Source organism: Dendrobates tinctorius, unplaced genomic scaffold (assembly GCF_039654945.1).
Source record: "Dendrobates tinctorius isolate UK_male_01 unplaced genomic scaffold, ASM3965494v1 ptg000191l, whole genome shotgun sequence".
Lineage (NCBI taxonomy): Eukaryota > Metazoa > Chordata > Amphibia > Anura > Dendrobatidae > Dendrobates > Dendrobates tinctorius.
In genome coordinates, this window is record NW_027361858.1 from 4782452 (window position 1) to 4799598 (window position 17147).

At 46.2% G+C, this 17147-nt stretch overlaps 1 long non-coding RNA gene across 1 annotated transcript in view; it reads left to right on the forward strand.

Moving 5' to 3' along the window:
* The first annotated feature begins 915 nt into the window (after nt 1-915).
* The window catches only part of LOC141055717 (uncharacterized), a 91594-nt gene continuing 75362 nt past the window's right edge, over nt 916-17147 (forward strand). The window contains exons 1-2 of the long non-coding RNA XR_012221518.1: nt 916-962; nt 1048-1111. This is a non-coding gene — a long non-coding RNA (uncharacterized lncRNA). The remainder of the gene's footprint in view (nt 963-1047; nt 1112-17147) is intronic.

Below are 17147 nucleotides of genomic sequence, written 5' to 3' on the forward strand. Positions count from 1 at the left end.
CTTTTTGGGTATCGGTCCAATCCAATCCGATCCTATATTTCACGATATCAGAAGGTATCGCTCAACACCATTCATGTCATGTAAGCAGTGAAGTATTTTTCATTGTACTATACCTATATTTCTGTGCCGTATCAAAGCATTATGAATTGTGGTATGTGTTAAAAGGGCGCTCTGACACTCTTTGGCCCAGGGCACACAAAAACCTGGTGCCAGCACTACCCCCCCCCACAACTTTAGCCAAATAACCCCCAGTTTTCAATGCGTAACTATTATTATAAAGTAAATTAAGGTTGCCAAGCTTAAGTAATAAGAATTGATGTCGTTGGCATTGAAATGGGCACTGTAGGTGTGTTTACTGTCCTCCACTCCCTGCTGACTTTGCTTCCCCATTGACTTGCATTGGGTTTCGTGTTTCAGTCGGTCTCTGACTTTAATAATCTTTATTAATAATCTTTATTTTTATATAGCGCTAACATATTCCGCAGCGCTTTACAGTTTGCACACATTATCATCACTGTCCCCGATGGGGCTCACATTCTAAATTCCCTATCAGTATGTCTTTGGAATGTGGGAGGAAACCGGAGTACCCGGAGGAAACCCACGCAAACACGGGGAGAACATACAAACTCCTTGCAGATGTTGTCCTTGGTGGGATTCGAACCCAGGACCCCAGCGCTGCAAGGCTGCAGCGCTAACCACTGAGCCACCGTGCTGCCCTTATAGTCGGCCGATTTCATTAGAGCCGACTTTTTAGAAAGTCGGGTTTCATGAAACCCGACTCGACCCGAAAAAAGGAAAAGTCGCTCATCTCTAGTCCTGACACAATGGCTTGTGTCATTGGCTGCTGAAGTCACATGTCCCTCTCCATATAAAGAGCGGACATCTTGTTTTAGCACCATTTTGACAGTAACAACACAGAGAGGCTGCTCCTGACGCTGGCATTGTTAGCAGCAAGGTTTTAGGTAGATAGTTAGGTGGTTGTTTCTTACTCAGAGCTATATATATATACTAGATGGTGGCCCGATTCTAACGCATTGTGTATTCTAGAATATGTATGCAGTTTATTTATGAAGATTTAAGAATAATGCAATGAATACACAGGATTTTCCAGGTAAAATATAAACGTGACTGAACTATGTGGCACTGTGACTGACAGAACTTGTTCTTGTAAATGTGACTGAAGTACATCACACTGTGACTGACAGAACTTGGTCAGTAAAGATGAGTAAACTACGTTGCGCTCTGAGTGAGTGTTAAATTCTGTGCCAATATCGCTGATTGGTCGCCGGACACGACCAATTAGAAAAGCGTGGTTTAAATCCCGCCGCAATTCGCGGACGGACTGCACCTGTCGCTGATTGGTCACTCCCGGCCGGCCGCGACCAATCAGGCTAGCGCCGGTCATCTCCCGGCTGCGTCGCCGCTGACCTCCATGCAGCAGGAGATGAACCAGCGACACGGGATTTCCGTTACAAACAGAGAGACAGACAGAATAAGACGATTATATAGTAGACATATATAAATAAATATATTTATATATATTTTTTCTGCCATTAGGCCTCTTTCACACATCAGGTTTTCGCCGTCAGGCGCGATAAGGCGCTTTTCACAAAAACCGGATCCGGCGAAATGCAATGCCGGATCCGGTTCCCCCCCATTGACTTGCATTTGCACCGGATCGCACCGGATGGCCATGCGTTTCATCCGGTTTTCGCCGGATCCGGCAATGTGTCGCGATCCGGCGTCTGGAAAAAACGGCTACTGTAACGTTTTTTGTCTCCGGCGAAAAAGCCGGACACGCCAGATCCGGCGCGTCCGGCTTTTTCACACAATGAAAGCCTATGAGCGCCGCAATGCGCCTGATCCGGCGAAAGCCGGATCCGGTGGGCGGATCCGTTTTTTTTGGTCTGAGCATGCTCAGTAGCTCTGCCCACAAGACATATATAAAAGCAAGACAGTGGGACCCACAGCCACACCCAACATGCCACCCAGGAAAGCAACCAAGCGCAGGAGAAGGCAGGAGACCACTGCAGCACCATCAGCACCACCACCACCCCAAATGGAGCAGCAAATGGAACATGCTGAGGAGGGGAGGCCAGCAGCAGATGAGAGACGGTAATTATCAAATCCCCCATTCCTCCAAACTAGGGCTATTGAATATCAAGATATTCATTGGCCCTTTGTTTCTCTTTATTCAACAGCCGCCCAATAGATGCAGCAGCAGCAGCAATGGCAGCAGCTGGAACACCACCCACAGGCATGGAGTGTGGCCACCAGGAAGACAGCACATCATCTTCTGGGAGCCCTCCCTCGCATCGTCAGCGTTTGACGGTAAGTTTTTATTTCCAAAATCCATCATCTCTGTAAATATATGTCTATTCATTGCCTTTTATTTCAAAACAGGAATCACAAGATGAAGAGGAGCTCCCAGAAGAAGAAGGAAGGGGTGGACAGACACCTGGAGTGGGCTCACAATTGGTAAGTTTTTTGCATCAAACGCAGAAACACAACATCACACTACACACAACACATAGAAAACAATGTTCTGCAGACCACACACAGCAAACAAATGCCTACATCCAAAGACATAACATTTTTTGTTTTCTTCTCTAGTCTTCCCAATTTGGTGCTCGGCCAAGAGGTCCTCGCAGTGCCTCCCAGGGTCGTCGGCGACAGCAACGCGGCGGTCACCAGCGTGTAAGTATAAATATTTTTGCTTTGTTTTTTTGCACTTTTTATTTCATTTCTTTTGTGGAGGCTAATTATGTTATTTTTGTCTTTTTCTTTAACAGCCTTCACAGCGTGCTCCCGACTCTGACGGTGAGGATGGAGGACTCTATGTGGACCACCTCATCGATCTCGTCAGAGAAAGGGAGCCGCTCTGGAATATGGCTGACCGCCGCCATGCTGACCTTATCATTACCCGACGACTCTGGGAGGAAATCTGTTCGCTCCTTGTGGGCCGCTGGGAGGACCTCGATGCTCGGGCCCAGATTAAAGAGCGTAAGTATATACTGTACCGGTTGCTTGATGTAAACCAGTGTTTCCCGAACTCCAGTCCTCGTGGTCCCCACGGATCATGTGTTCAGGATTTCTATTTACTATGGAAATCCTGAAAACATGACCCCTGGGGACCATGAGGACTGGAGTTTGGGAAACACTGATGTTGTATACTAACCACTCCTTTCTCGTTTCAGGGAACAGAATTGTGAATCGGTGGCGGTCTGTGAGGGATCGTTTCAAGAAGGAGTTCAATAAAGAGATGCGGCCCCCGAGTGGATCTGGAGGACGCAGGAGCAAGTACAAGTACGCACAAGCCCTGTCGTTCCTCCGGGAAACAATGGTCACTAGAATGTAAATATTACACACCACATGTGAAAAAAAATGTTAGATGTAACTTTTTTTTTTCAGCCAGGGCCATACCATGTCAGTATTTTAATTGTTTTTTTTTCTCTTTATTCCACAGCACGGTGAGCAGCACTCGGGAGCCTGCACGATTGGACCCTTCTGAGGCGATCCCTGAGGAGACCGGCACCGAGGGACACTTCGACCGCCCCGGTACATCTGCACCTTCCCAGCCTTCCCACACATTCGACCCATCTGTCCCATCCACCAGCACAGGAGCATCGTGGCCGCCTACATTACATGAAGCTGCTGGTGAGGAGATCGCTTTCCCTTTACCCCACGCTTCTGCCCCTGCCACCTCTAGTACACCTGCGGGTACTGGGCGGCAGCGGCAGAGGGGTCAGGAAAAGAGTTATGCGCCAGAGTTCTTGCATCTGAATGCATCTTTCCAGAACTGTCTAAAAGTCTTGTCAGAGCAAATCTCCGCAGGCTTTCAGCAGATCAACTCCAGCATTCTGGAGGTGAAGACACTTCTGCAAACCATGCATTCAGAAGCAAGATCTTCGCCAAACCACACCTTTTTCAGGTCTGTTGTGGAGCGCATGGCAACACTATCTCCTACCCAGCAGATGCATGTAATGCATTCGTGCCACGGTGCTCTACAGCAGGTTACCTCCCAACCTCCACCTCCCACCACTGTAGTTCCTCCACCTGCACCCCCTCCAGCCACTTTCCATCCTCCCCCTCCTATTACATCTGCACCCCCTCCAGCCACTTTCCTTCCTCCCCCTCCTATTACATCTGCACCCCCTCCAGCCACTTTCCATCCTCCCCCTCCTATTACATACCAGCAACCTCACCAGTACCAGCAACCTCCCCAGTACCAGCAACCTCCCCAGTACCAGACATCTCCCCACTTCCAGCAACCTTCCCCGTACCAAACTCCTTCCCCGTACCAAACTCCTTCCCCGTACCAAACTCCTTCCCCATACAACTTTCCATCAACATCATCTGCTCCTACAGTCCCTGCCCAACCCTCCACTCCACCGCCCACCACCTCTTCTGCCTCCCACATGTCCACCCATTCTGTAGCTTTTTCCACACCATCACCTCTAACTGTTCCTTCCCCACCACGATCCCAGTCCTCTCTCCACACTCCCATTGTCGAAGTGTCCTGCAGCCCCTCCAGCAGTATTTCCACCCCACACTACACTGAGTTATAATGTTTTTTTTGTAATAAAAATGCCCATTTGGTTGGTTTCAAACCTTTATTAAAAAAGTTTTTTTAACTTTAAAAACAGTTTACACAAAAAAAAATATTTTAAATAAAAGTTAAATTATTGTTTACACTGGTTGTCTGTCATTTCTTTCTGCGGCGAAATATGTTTAAAAAAAAGGTTAAATACAGGGTATTTAAAAGGTAAAAAGGTATTCAAAACCAGGTATATAACTATGGGTAAATTTTAGCTTTTTGCCACAGTTGTGTTCCTGGTTGTGTTTGAAGCAAAGTATTTCACCTGAAAAGTTGTGTTTATTGTTGGTGATTTCCTAACAATGTACACAACTTTTGTTAAAAGGTGAAATACTTTGCATAAAACACAACCAGGTACACACCTGTGGCCTAAAGCTAAAAATAGAGACCATGACAAGATAGCCAACTTTGGTTGGCAAAGGTATATACTGTTGGTACAGAAGGTACACAAGTTTGGTTAAGGGCACAAGGGTTTTCCAGTAGCCAATCCCGTTCGGAAGGCCACAAGGGTCAATTTTAAAAACCGGATCCGGCGTAATCCGTCGAAAAACGGATAGAAAAACGGATGAACCGGATGAGACAGATCCGGTTTTGTCTGTCAAGAAAAAGACGGATCTGGCAGAAAACCGGATCCGGCACATCAGGTTTTACAAAACATTTGCCGGATCCGGCATTCCGGCACGACGCCGGATCGCGCCTGACGCCCAAAACCTGATGTGTGAAAGTAGCCTTATTGAGGTCCACAGATAAACGCAGCAGGGCACATGTCATGCAAGTGTTTTGTGCACTACTTCCATTGTGCTTCATGCATGAGTATGCCTTTAAAAATCTTATTTTTTCATTAGCTAAATGTGAAACAGAATGCCATATCACACTTTGTCATTTAGTGCTGTGGTGACATTGTTCTTTGATTTGAGGTGTTGAGCATGAAGAAATATTTTTGGGGGCAATTGCTACCGTAGTTTACCATGCCATATCTCACTTTGTTATTTAGTGGCAGTGAAATTCCACATTGTGCATAGCTCATGCACATTAAAAAAATAACATTTTTTTATGTTGCAAATCCTGATACAGCCCGCCGTATCCCACATTATAACTTTTTTGGTGGTGAAATTAAGCTGTCGGCAGACCTCATTCACATAAAAAAAAAAAAAAATTCTGTTGCTAAACGTGATACAGCCCACCAAATTCCACAGTGTATTTTTGTGGCAGTGAAATTGTTGTGTGTGCAGAGCACATGAAAAACAAACAAAACATTTTTTGTGTTTTACAAACCTGATAAAGCAGGGTAAATATGATTTTGAAATTGTTTAGAGCGTATCTCCTAGGTTATACAGGCGTCACCGACAGCAACAAAAATTGTTGCTATTAATGTTGTACAGTAGGGGACATCTCACTTTGAAATTGATTGTAGCATCTAGTGTTTGTTATAGAGGACTCATCCACAGGCCCCCCCGAAAATCATCTGTTTAGTCTATGTTATAGAGGGCTCATCCACAGGCCTCAAATAAATTCTTCTGTTACTAACGTCATACAGTAGGGGATATCTCACTTTGAAATTGTTTATAGCTTTTAGTCTATCTTATAGAGGGCTCATCCAAAGGCCTCAATAAAATTCTTCTGTTACTATCATCATACAAAAGTGGACATCTCACTCTCAAATTCTTTATAGCAACTAGTCTTTGTTATAGAGGACTCAACCACAGACCGCCCGAAAAAATCTTGTGTTTCTAACGTCATACAGTAGGGGACATCTCACTTTCAAATTCTTTATAGCATCTAGATACAGGAAAGATGTATATCTTTGTACCGTGTTAGCCAGTAGATAGAAAAATATGCAGAATACCACTGAGGACTCTCAATTCTGAATATTTTTATAGCAACTAGTCTGTTATAGAGGGCTCATCCATGGGCCCCCCCAAAAAAATCTTGTGCTACTAATGTTTTACAGTAGAGGAGATCTAATTTAAAAATTGCTTTGAGCATATCTTCTTTGTCATACAGGCCTCATCCACACTCAAACAATTCTTCCTTCTGTGACTAACGTAATTCAGAACGCCATATTTCACCTTGTCATTTACTGTTTTTTAAATTCAGTTTGTAGAGCTGGTGCAGAGTGTAAAATTTTGTGTTACTAATGCTGTGCTCTTACCACACTATCTGATCACCATGACTGAGAAAAAGCGAGGTCGTGGTGGAATTGGGATTAGGATTGGTGTTCAAGTTGTACGTGGGGTAGGTAGTAATGTTTCTGAAAGCACTAGTGAACCAACAAATTCATGCCCTATACAAAAACAACTGACAACTTCTGTTATTGGACGGGTTACTCCACTACCTTTATTTGGCAAATGCACATAGCTACACCTCATTGATGAGGCACAGAAAAGAGCATGTGCTTGAGTGGATGGCAAGTGCAGCTTCAAGTGGCCTCTCCTCCTTTTCCTCCACCTCAACATCACACCCAGTACAGTCCACAGAGTTGGCACCCCAACAACTCTTGCTTCCCCCTGCGTCACAACTAGCCAACTGTACAACTGACTATAGGGAAACACAAATAGATGAGTCTGAAGAGCTGTTCACACTTTCTTTGCCATGGGCATAAGAAGTGTGCTGAAAAGCCTCACAGAGTCAAGAGGAGGAAATCTGCAATGATGCCCAAAATTGTTTTAGCTTGGATCCAGGACAGGAGGAAGTAGGGCCCTCGTGACCAGACGTTAGCTCCCAGGAGGAGAGGTGACTCAGATATCTGTGGCTCAAGCAGACTGTACTGAGCTGTCAGGGCAGAAAGAGGAGGAAGGCAACTCTAAGAGCAAGGAATGTAATAACATAGAGGATAATGATGATGTGTTAGATCCCAGTTTTTGTGAACACAGAGGTGCACAGCTGAGTAGGTCATCTGAGGAGGAAGACGAGGAGGTTAAGCTGTTCTGTACATCGCAGACACGTAGTGATGCAGCCATGATGAGTAATGCATCCTCAGCCACAACTATGGCTGAGACCAGCAGTGTTCATGCGTCTGCAGCTCACAAGGGGTGCAAGGGTTGCCTAGCCTGGGCCTTTTTTATAGCACAAATGTAATCTGCCAACTTTGCAAAAAAAAGGAATAGAGCGAAAAAGTGCAATAATTTAACTACTACATGTATGAACCTTCACATGCGCAATCAACATGCTTTACTCTGGGAAATCAATTGGTCTCCGACCACAGAATCTTGGGTTATTTACCCGCACCAGTCACGCTGACTGAGAGGCCTCCGTCAGCTGTAATGGAAGCAGACATGCCTAATGTTTTTGACCTATCTCAGAGAACAAGCACACCACAACTTTCTCAATCCAACGTAACATCTCCTCTTGCTTTTCCCTCACCGTCCAGTAGTTTGGCCTGTTTACCATACTCTGCCCTCTCTCAGCACTGCAGCCAGCCCATGGTCCCATAGTTGTGGACACGTAAAATATTGTTTCATCCTATGCATGACAAAGCTAAGAGGTTGAACTCCACAATATCCAATCTGTTGGCCACGGAAATGCTGACTGTCTGCCTGGTAGATACAGAAGGTTAAAGAAAGCTACTGGCCATTACAGTCCTTTAGTACTAGTTGATGTGCCTGTGCTACACCACCATATCACAGACAACATCACTCATTCCTTCACTAAATCTACAGTGGGTACGCAAGTATTCAGACCCCTTTAAATTTTTCACTCTTTGTTTCATTGCAGCCATTTGGTAAATTCAAAAAAGTTCATTTTTTTCTCATTAATGCACACTCTGCACACCATCTTAATTGAATAAAACAGAAATGTAAAAATCTTTGCAACTTTTTAAAAATAGAAAAACTGAAATATCACATGGTAATAAGTAGAGTTGAGCGACTTTTGGTTTTTTAGGGTCGCGTTTCGTTTTGTGAAACCCGACTTTTCCAAAAGTCGGGTCGAGCAAGATCGTCCGATTATAACACATACCACAACTCATCATGCTCCGATAAGGCAGAGAAATAGCGGTATAGTACAATGAAAAATACTTCACTTTTTACATCTCATGACGAGGCCCATCTATTTCTCCATACAGAATCATTGGTCCCATATAATGTTTGAAACAGTATATGATGAGCTCCACATAATGCTACAGTATATGTTGGTCCCCATGGATGAAGCTCCACTGTCTTATGGGCCCAAATAATGCTCCAAACATAATGGGCCCCATTTCTAATGCTCTAGTGTATAATGGGCCCTGTAAATGCTGCTCCAGTGTCTGATGTCCACCTTTGGAATGTTCCAGTGTATGGTGGGCCCCATCTATCATTCTCCAGAGTATAGTGCTCCCCAAAAATTGCTGTCTCAACATTGAAAACAATGAAATAAGTCTCCTCGCTATGGAATCCATGTACTAGTCTGGACTCCTCGTCGTCCCCATCTTACATCTCACTGCGCAGTATTTCAACCTTGCAAGTGCTGTGATCCTGAGCAAGCAGGGGGGGCCCACTCGTTGGCGACAGCACTGGCACAGGGCCCCTGATAGTACGGTGGTGTGTCTGACGGCGGGTGGGCCGAACCTGCACTTTCATCTGCAGCTTCCTCCGTGTAAGATGGAACTGTGTATGGGAAGGGTAACCTGAGTTTCATCAGGGTCAGATTCAGGCCATGTAGCGTGCGAGGGGAATGTAGTGGTCTGGGTCAATGTACCAGCAGATTCATCGAGCAGTGGCTGAGCATCAGTGCACTTGTGTCGCCCCCAGGAGTACGATCTCCACAGTGGCATTACCTTCCTCCTAGGCAGTGTGATGTCATGCTTGGGAGCAACGAACGATCGCTCTAGCAGGTTAACTGATTGGGCGGCGTTATTCCCACGAGTCATGACCCTCCAAACAGCGTTCATGAAGGCAAAGTGTTTGTTTTACGTGGGCAATATGGTTGCAAAGCTGAACCTTAAAGGAATGTCCAGAAGGGCACCACCAGGAGTGGAGCCTACGGTTAAATTCGACTCCACCTGGGAAACCTCAAACATGCCAGCTACAGAACAGATGCACACATTGCAAGCTTAATTCCGTTAACGACTCCGTCATGCCCTGCGGTCCGAGTCCGGCTTACTAGAGGGACACGTGAGGCTCTGGCACATGAGATTGGCCAATAACTGGTGTGTCATGCCCTTACATGTCCGTGGCTGCATGTGCGCTACACTGAAAAGGCCAGCGTTTGTCGCTTACAGGTGCAGATAACCCGCTGAACAACGTTAGTGATGGGGGTCACTGATTACAATTATTACCCGCGAACAATGATTTCCCAGTAAGTGCAGGTCAACTGCAGTTCCGGAATTAGGCCTAACCGTCATTCCTGAAAAAATGAAAAACTTACGTGTGCAAACCACAGGTGCTGTAGCTTGCTTAACAGCTCGCCAGCCGTTCTCACGCCCAGTATGGATTACATGTGATTGCACAAAGGTGAGAAAGGGTACCATATCCCCAGATAACATGTATGGATAGCGTACACATTCAAAATATATGTCTCAGGAGGCAGGCTCAGACAGTGTTAGGCCCAGTATGGATTGCACGTGATTGCACAAAGGTTAGAAAGGGTACCGTTTCCCCGGATAACATGTATGGATAGCGTACACATTCAAAATATATGTCTCAGGAGGCAGGCTCAGACGGTCTTAGGCCCAGTATGGATTGCACGTGATTGCACAAAGGTTAGAAAGGGTACCGTTTCCCCGGATAACATGTATGGATAGCGTACACATTCAAAATATATGTCTCAGGAGGCAGGCTCAGACGGTGTTAGGCCCAGTATGGATTGCACGTGATTGCACAAAGGTCAGAAAGGGTACCGTATCCCCAGATAACATGTATGGATAGCGTGCACATTCAAAATATATGTCTCAGGAGGCAGGCTCAGACGGTGTTAGGCCCAGTATGGATTGCACGTGATTGCACAAAGTTTAGAAAGGGTACCGTTACCCCGGATAACATGTATGGATAGCGTACACATTCAAAATATATGTCTATACATCAGGAGGCAGGCTCAGACGGTGTTAGGCCCAGTATGGATTGCACGTGATTGCACAAAGGTTAGAAAGGGTATCGTTTCCCCGGATAACATGTATGGATAGCGTACACATTCAAAATATATGTCTCAGGAGGCAGGCTCAGACGGTGTTAGGCCCAGTATGGATTGCACGTGATTGCACAAAGGTTAGAAAGGGTACCGTTTCCCAGGATAACATGTATGGATAGCGTACACATTCAAAATATATGTCTCAGGAGGCAGGCTCAGACGGTGTTAGGCCCAGTATGGATTGCACGTGATTGCACAAAGGTTAGAAAGGGTACTGTATCCCCAGATAACATGTATGGATAGCGTACACATTCAAAATATATGTCTCAGGAGGCAGGCTCAGACGGTGATAGGCCCAGTATGGATTGCACGTGATTGCACAAAGGTTAGAAAGGGTACCGTTTCCCCGGATAACATGTATAGATAGCGTGCACATTCAAAATATATGTCTATACATCAGGAGGCAGGCTCAGACGGTGTTAGGCCCAGTATGGATTGCACGTGATTGCACAAAGGTTAGAAAGGGTACCGTTTCCCCGGATAACATGTATGGATAGCGTACACATTCAAAATATATGTCTCAGGAGGCAGGCTCAGACGGTGTTAGGCCCAGTATGGATTGCACGTGATTGCACAAAGGTTAGAAAGGGTACCGTTTCCCCGGATAACATGTATGGATAGAGTACATATTCAATATATATGTCTATACATCAGGAGGCAGGCTCAGACGGTGTTAGGCCCAGTATGGATTGCACATGATTGCACAAAGGTTAGAAAGGGTACCGTTTCCCCGGATAACATGTATGGATAGCGTACACATTCAAAATATATGTCTCAGGAGGCAGGCTCAGACAGTGTTAGGCCCAGTATGGATTGCACGTGATTGCACAAAGGTTAGAAAGGGTACCGTTTCCCCGGATAACATGTATGGATAGCGTACACATTCAAAATATATGTCTCAGGAGGCAGGCTCAGACGGTCTTAGGCCCAGTATGGATTGCACGTGATTGCACAAAGGTTAGAAAGGGTACCGTTTCCCCGGATAATATGTATGGATAGCGTACACATTCAAAATATATGTCTCAGGAGGCAGGCTCAGACGGTGTTAGGCCCAGTATGGATTGCACGTGATTGCACAAAGGTCAGAAAGGGTACCGTATCCCCAGATAACATGTATGGATAGCGTACACATTCAAAATATATGTCTCAGGAGGCAGGCTCAGACGGTGATAGGCCCAGTATGGATTGCACGTGATTGCACAAAGGTTAGAAAGGGTACCGTTTCCCCGGATAACATGTATGGATAGCGTACACATTCAAAATATATGTCTATACATCAGGAGGCAGGCTCAGACGGTGTTAGGCCCAGTATGGATTGCACGTGATTGCACAAAGGTTAGAAAGGGTATCGTTTCCCTGGATAACATGTATGGATAGCGTACACATTCAAAATATATGTCTCAGGAGGCAGGCTCAGACAGTGTTAGGCCCAGTATGGATTGCACGTGATTGCACAAAGGTTAGAAAGGGTACCGTTTCCCCGGATAACATGTATGGATAGCGTACACATTCAAAATATATGTCTCAGGAGGCAGGCTCAGACGGTCTTAGGCCCAGTATGGATTGCACGTGATTGCACAAAGGTTAGAAAGGGTACCGTTTCCCCGGATAACATGTATGGATAGCGTACACATTCAAAATATATGTCTCAGGAGGCAGGCTCAGACGGTGTTAGGCCCAGTATGGATTGCACGTGATTGCACAAAGGTCAGAAAGGGTACCGTATCCCCAGATAACATGTATGGATAGCGTGCACATTCAAAATATATGTCTCAGGAGGCAGGCTCAGACGGTGTTAGGCCCAGTATGGATTGCACGTGATTGCACAAAGTTTAGAAAGGGTACCGTTACCCCGGATAACATGTATGGATAGCGTACACATTCAAAATATATGTCTATACATCAGGAGGCAGGCTCAGACGGTGTTAGGCCCAGTATGGATTGCACGTGATTGCACAAAGGTTAGAAAGGGTATCGTTTCCCCGGATAACATGTATGGATAGCGTACACATTCAAAATATATGTCTCAGGAGGCAGGCTCAGACGGTGTTAGGCCCAGTATGGATTGCACGTGATTGCACAAAGGTTAGAAAGGGTACCGTTTCCCAGGATAACATGTATGGATAGCGTACACATTCAAAATATATGTCTCAGGAGGCAGGCTCAGACGGTGTTAGGCCCAGTATGGATTGCACGTGATTGCACAAAGGTTAGAAAGGGTACCGTATCCCCAGATAACATGTATGGATAGCGTACACATTCAAAATATATGTCTCAGGAGGCAGGCTCAGACGGTGATAGGCCCAGTATGGATTGCACGTGATTGCACAAAGGTTAGAAAGGGTACCGTTTCCCCGGATAACATGTATAGATAGCGTGCACATTCAAAATATATGTCTATACATCAGGAGGCAGGCTCAGACGGTGTTAGGCCCAGTATGGATTGCACGTGATTGCACAAAGGTTAGAAAGGGTACCGTTTCCCCGGATAACATGTATGGATAGCGTACACATTCAAAATATATGTCTCAGGAGGCAGGCTCAGACGGTGTTAGGCCCAGTATGGATTGCACGTGATTGCACAAAGGTTAGAAAGGGTACCGTTTCCCCGGATAACATGTATGGATAGAGTACATATTCAATATATATGTCTATACATCAGGAGGCAGGCTCAGACGGTGTTAGGCCCAGTATGGATTGCACATGATTGCACAAAGGTTAGAAAGGGTACCGTTTCCCCGGATAACATGTATGGATAGCGTACACATTCAAAATATATGTCTCAGGAGGCAGGCTCAGACAGTGTTAGGCCCAGTATGGATTGCACGTGATTGCACAAAGGTTAGAAAGGGTACCGTTTCCCCGGATAACATGTATGGATAGCGTACACATTCAAAATATATGTCTCAGGAGGCAGGCTCAGACGGTCTTAGGCCCAGTATGGATTGCACGTGATTGCACAAAGGTTAGAAAGGGTACCGTTTCCCCGGATAATATGTATGGATAGCGTACACATTCAAAATATATGTCTCAGGAGGCAGGCTCAGACGGTGTTAGGCCCAGTATGGATTGCACGTGATTGCACAAAGGTCAGAAAGGGTACCGTATCCCCAGATAACATGTATGGATAGCGTACACATTCAAAATATATGTCTCAGGAGGCAGGCTCAGACGGTGTTAGGCCCAGTATGGATTGCACGTGATTGCACAAAGGTTAGAAAGGGTACCGTTTCCCCGGATAACATGTATGGATAGCGTACACATTCAAAATATATGTCTATACATCAGGAGGCAGGCTCAGACGGTGTTAGGCCCAGTATGGATTGCACGTGATTGCACAAAGGTTAGAAAGGGTATCGTTTCCCTGGATAACATGTATGGATAGCGTACACATTCAAAATATATGTCTCAGGAGGCAGGCTCAGACGGTGTTAGGCCCAGTATGGATTGCACGTGATTGCACAAAGGTTAGAAAGGGTACCGTTTCCCCGGATAACATGTATGGATAGAGTACACATTCAAAATATATGTCTCAGGAGGCAGGCTCAGACGGTGTTAGGCCCAGTATGGATTGCACGTGATTGCACAAAGGTCAGAAAGGGTACCGTATCCCCAGATAACATGTATGGATAGCGTACACATTCAAAATATATGTCTCAGGAAGCAGGCTCAGACGGTGTTAGGCCCAGTATGGATTGCACGTGATTGCACAAAGGTTAGAAAGGGTACCGTTTCCCCGGATAACATGTATGGATAGCGTGCACATTCAAAATATATGTCTATACATCGGGAGGCAGGCTCAGACGGTGTTAGGCCCAGTATGGATTGCACGTGATTGCACAAAGGTTAGAAAGGGTACCGTTTCCCCGGATAACATGTATGGATAGCGTACACATTCAAAATATATGTCTCAGGAGGCAGACTCAGACGGTGTTAGGCCCAGTATGGATTGCACGTGATTGCACAAAGGTTAGAAAGGGTACCGTTTCCCCGGATAACATGTATGGATAGCGTACACATTCAAAATATATGTCTATACATCAGGAGGCAGGCTCAGACGGTGTTAGGCCCAGTATGGATTGTAAGTGATTGCACAAAGGTTAGAAAGGGTACCGTTTCCCCGGATAACATGTATGGATAGCGTACACATTCAAAATATATGTCTATACATCAGGAGGCAGGCTCAAACGCTGTTAGGCCCAGTATGGATTGCACGTGACTGCACAAAGCTTAGAAAGGGTACCGTTTCCCCAGATAACATGTATGGATAGTGTACACATTCAAAATATATGTCTCAGGAGGCAGGCTCAGACGGTGTTAGGCCCAGTATGGATTGCACGTGATTGCACAAAGGTTAGAAAGGGTACCGTTTCCCCGGATAACATGTATGGATAGCGTACACATTCAAAATATATGTCTATACATCAGGAGGCAGGCTCAGACGGTGTTAGGCCCAGTACGGATTGCACGTGATTGCACAAAGGTTAGAAAGGGTACCGTATCCCCGGATAACATGTATGGATAGCGTACACATACAAAATATATGTCTCAGGAGGCAGGCTCAGACGGTGTTAGGCCCAGTATGGATTGCACGTGATTGCACAAAGGTTAGAAAGGGTACCGTATCCCCAGATAACATGTATGGATAGCGTACACATTCAAAATATATGTCTCAGGAGGCAGGCTCAGACGGTGTTAGGCCCAGTATGGATTGCACGTGATTGCACAAAGGTTAGAAAGGGTACCGTATCCCCAGATAACATGTATGGATAGCGTACACATTCAAAATATATGTCTCAGGAGGCAGGCTCAGACGGTGTTAGGCCCAGTATGGATTGCACGTGATTGCACAAAGGTTAGAAAGGGTACCGTATCCCCGGATAACATGTATGGATAGCGTACACATTCAAAATATATGTCTATACATCAGGAGGCAGGCTCAGACGGTGTCAGGCACAGTATGGATTTGACGGCCAAGATTACACAGCGGAGGAGCAGGGAGAGGTAAAGATTGCAAATGCTGGGGCCCTGCCCAAGCAAGTGGGTCCCACTCGTGGGCGTCGGTACTGGCACTGGGCCCCTCATAGTACAGCGGTGTGTCTGACGGCGGGTGTGCACCACCACCGTCAGAGACACTTGATTGCACTATGAGGGACCCTGTGCCAGTGCCCGCGCCCAAGAGTCGGCCTACCCACCTGTCCAGGGCAACGGCACTCGCATGGTGTCGTGCGCTAGGTGGTGACCCCGGCCATGAGGGGGGAGGCAGCACAGTTAGGGAGTTTTAGAAAGTGGCATATGTTGATGTTGGACATTCAGCTGATGCAAAAGGCGAAATAGGTGAAGTACCAGGAAGAGGTGGACCAAAGCAAGCCATTTTTCTGTCACCCTATGTGTCATCAGGGGAAGGTGGGACAAAATCCTTGGAAACCCATGCGTGGTTCATTTTAATGAAGGTTAGATCATCCACATTTTGGGTTGACAGACGGGTCCTTTTTTCTGTCAGGATTGATCCAGCTGCACTGAAGACTCTTTCCGATAGCACACTTGCAGCTGGGCAAGCGAGCCTCTTTAAGGCATATTGGGCCAATTCAGGCCAGGTGTCCAGTTTAGCGGCCCAATAGTCAAAGGGGAATGACCTGTGTGGGAGAACATCGATATGGGAGGAAAAGTAGTTTGTAACCATAGTTGACAACTGCTGTCTCCTGTCACTTTCCATCGATGCTGTATTACCAGTTGTGGGAGCGGTACTTGAAAAATCAGTCCACAACATTGTCATGAAACCCCTGTCTCCAACGCCACTTCTGCTGTGTGCACCACGAACACCTCTGCCAAGCTGACCCCGGCCCGTACGGCTCGTGTGAGAACCATCACCGCTGCTGTGTGCTGGGAATGCCTCAAGCAACCGATTTACCAGAGTTGCTTGTTTATTAGCCAATATTTGGTCAAGGTTCTCCTGTGGCATGATGTTTTGTAATTTTCCTTTATAGCGTGGATCCAGGATGCTGGCCAACCAGTAGTCGTCATCGTTCATCATTTTGGCAATGCGGGGGTCCCTTTTTAGGATCCGCAAGGCATAATCTGACATGTGGGCCAATGTTCCCGGTGTCAATGATGCACTGCGAGTGCTGGTTGGAGGAGCACTTTCTGGCAAATCCACATCCCTCCAGTCACGCACAAACCCTGTACCAGACCTTGCCACGCCAACATTTTCACTTTCCCCACGAGATGCATCCTCCTCCCCTAAGTAATCATCCCCATCATCATCCTCCTCCTCCTCTTCTTCCTCCACCTCGTCCAGGAGAGGTCCCTGAGCAGACAATGGCTGAATGTCATCAAGGATTCCCTCCTCCTCTTCCTCCTCATCAACATTGGCTGCAGACGCCTGCTCCTTAAGGTGCGTCAAAGTTTGCATGAGCAGACGCATAAGTGGGATGCTCATGCTTAG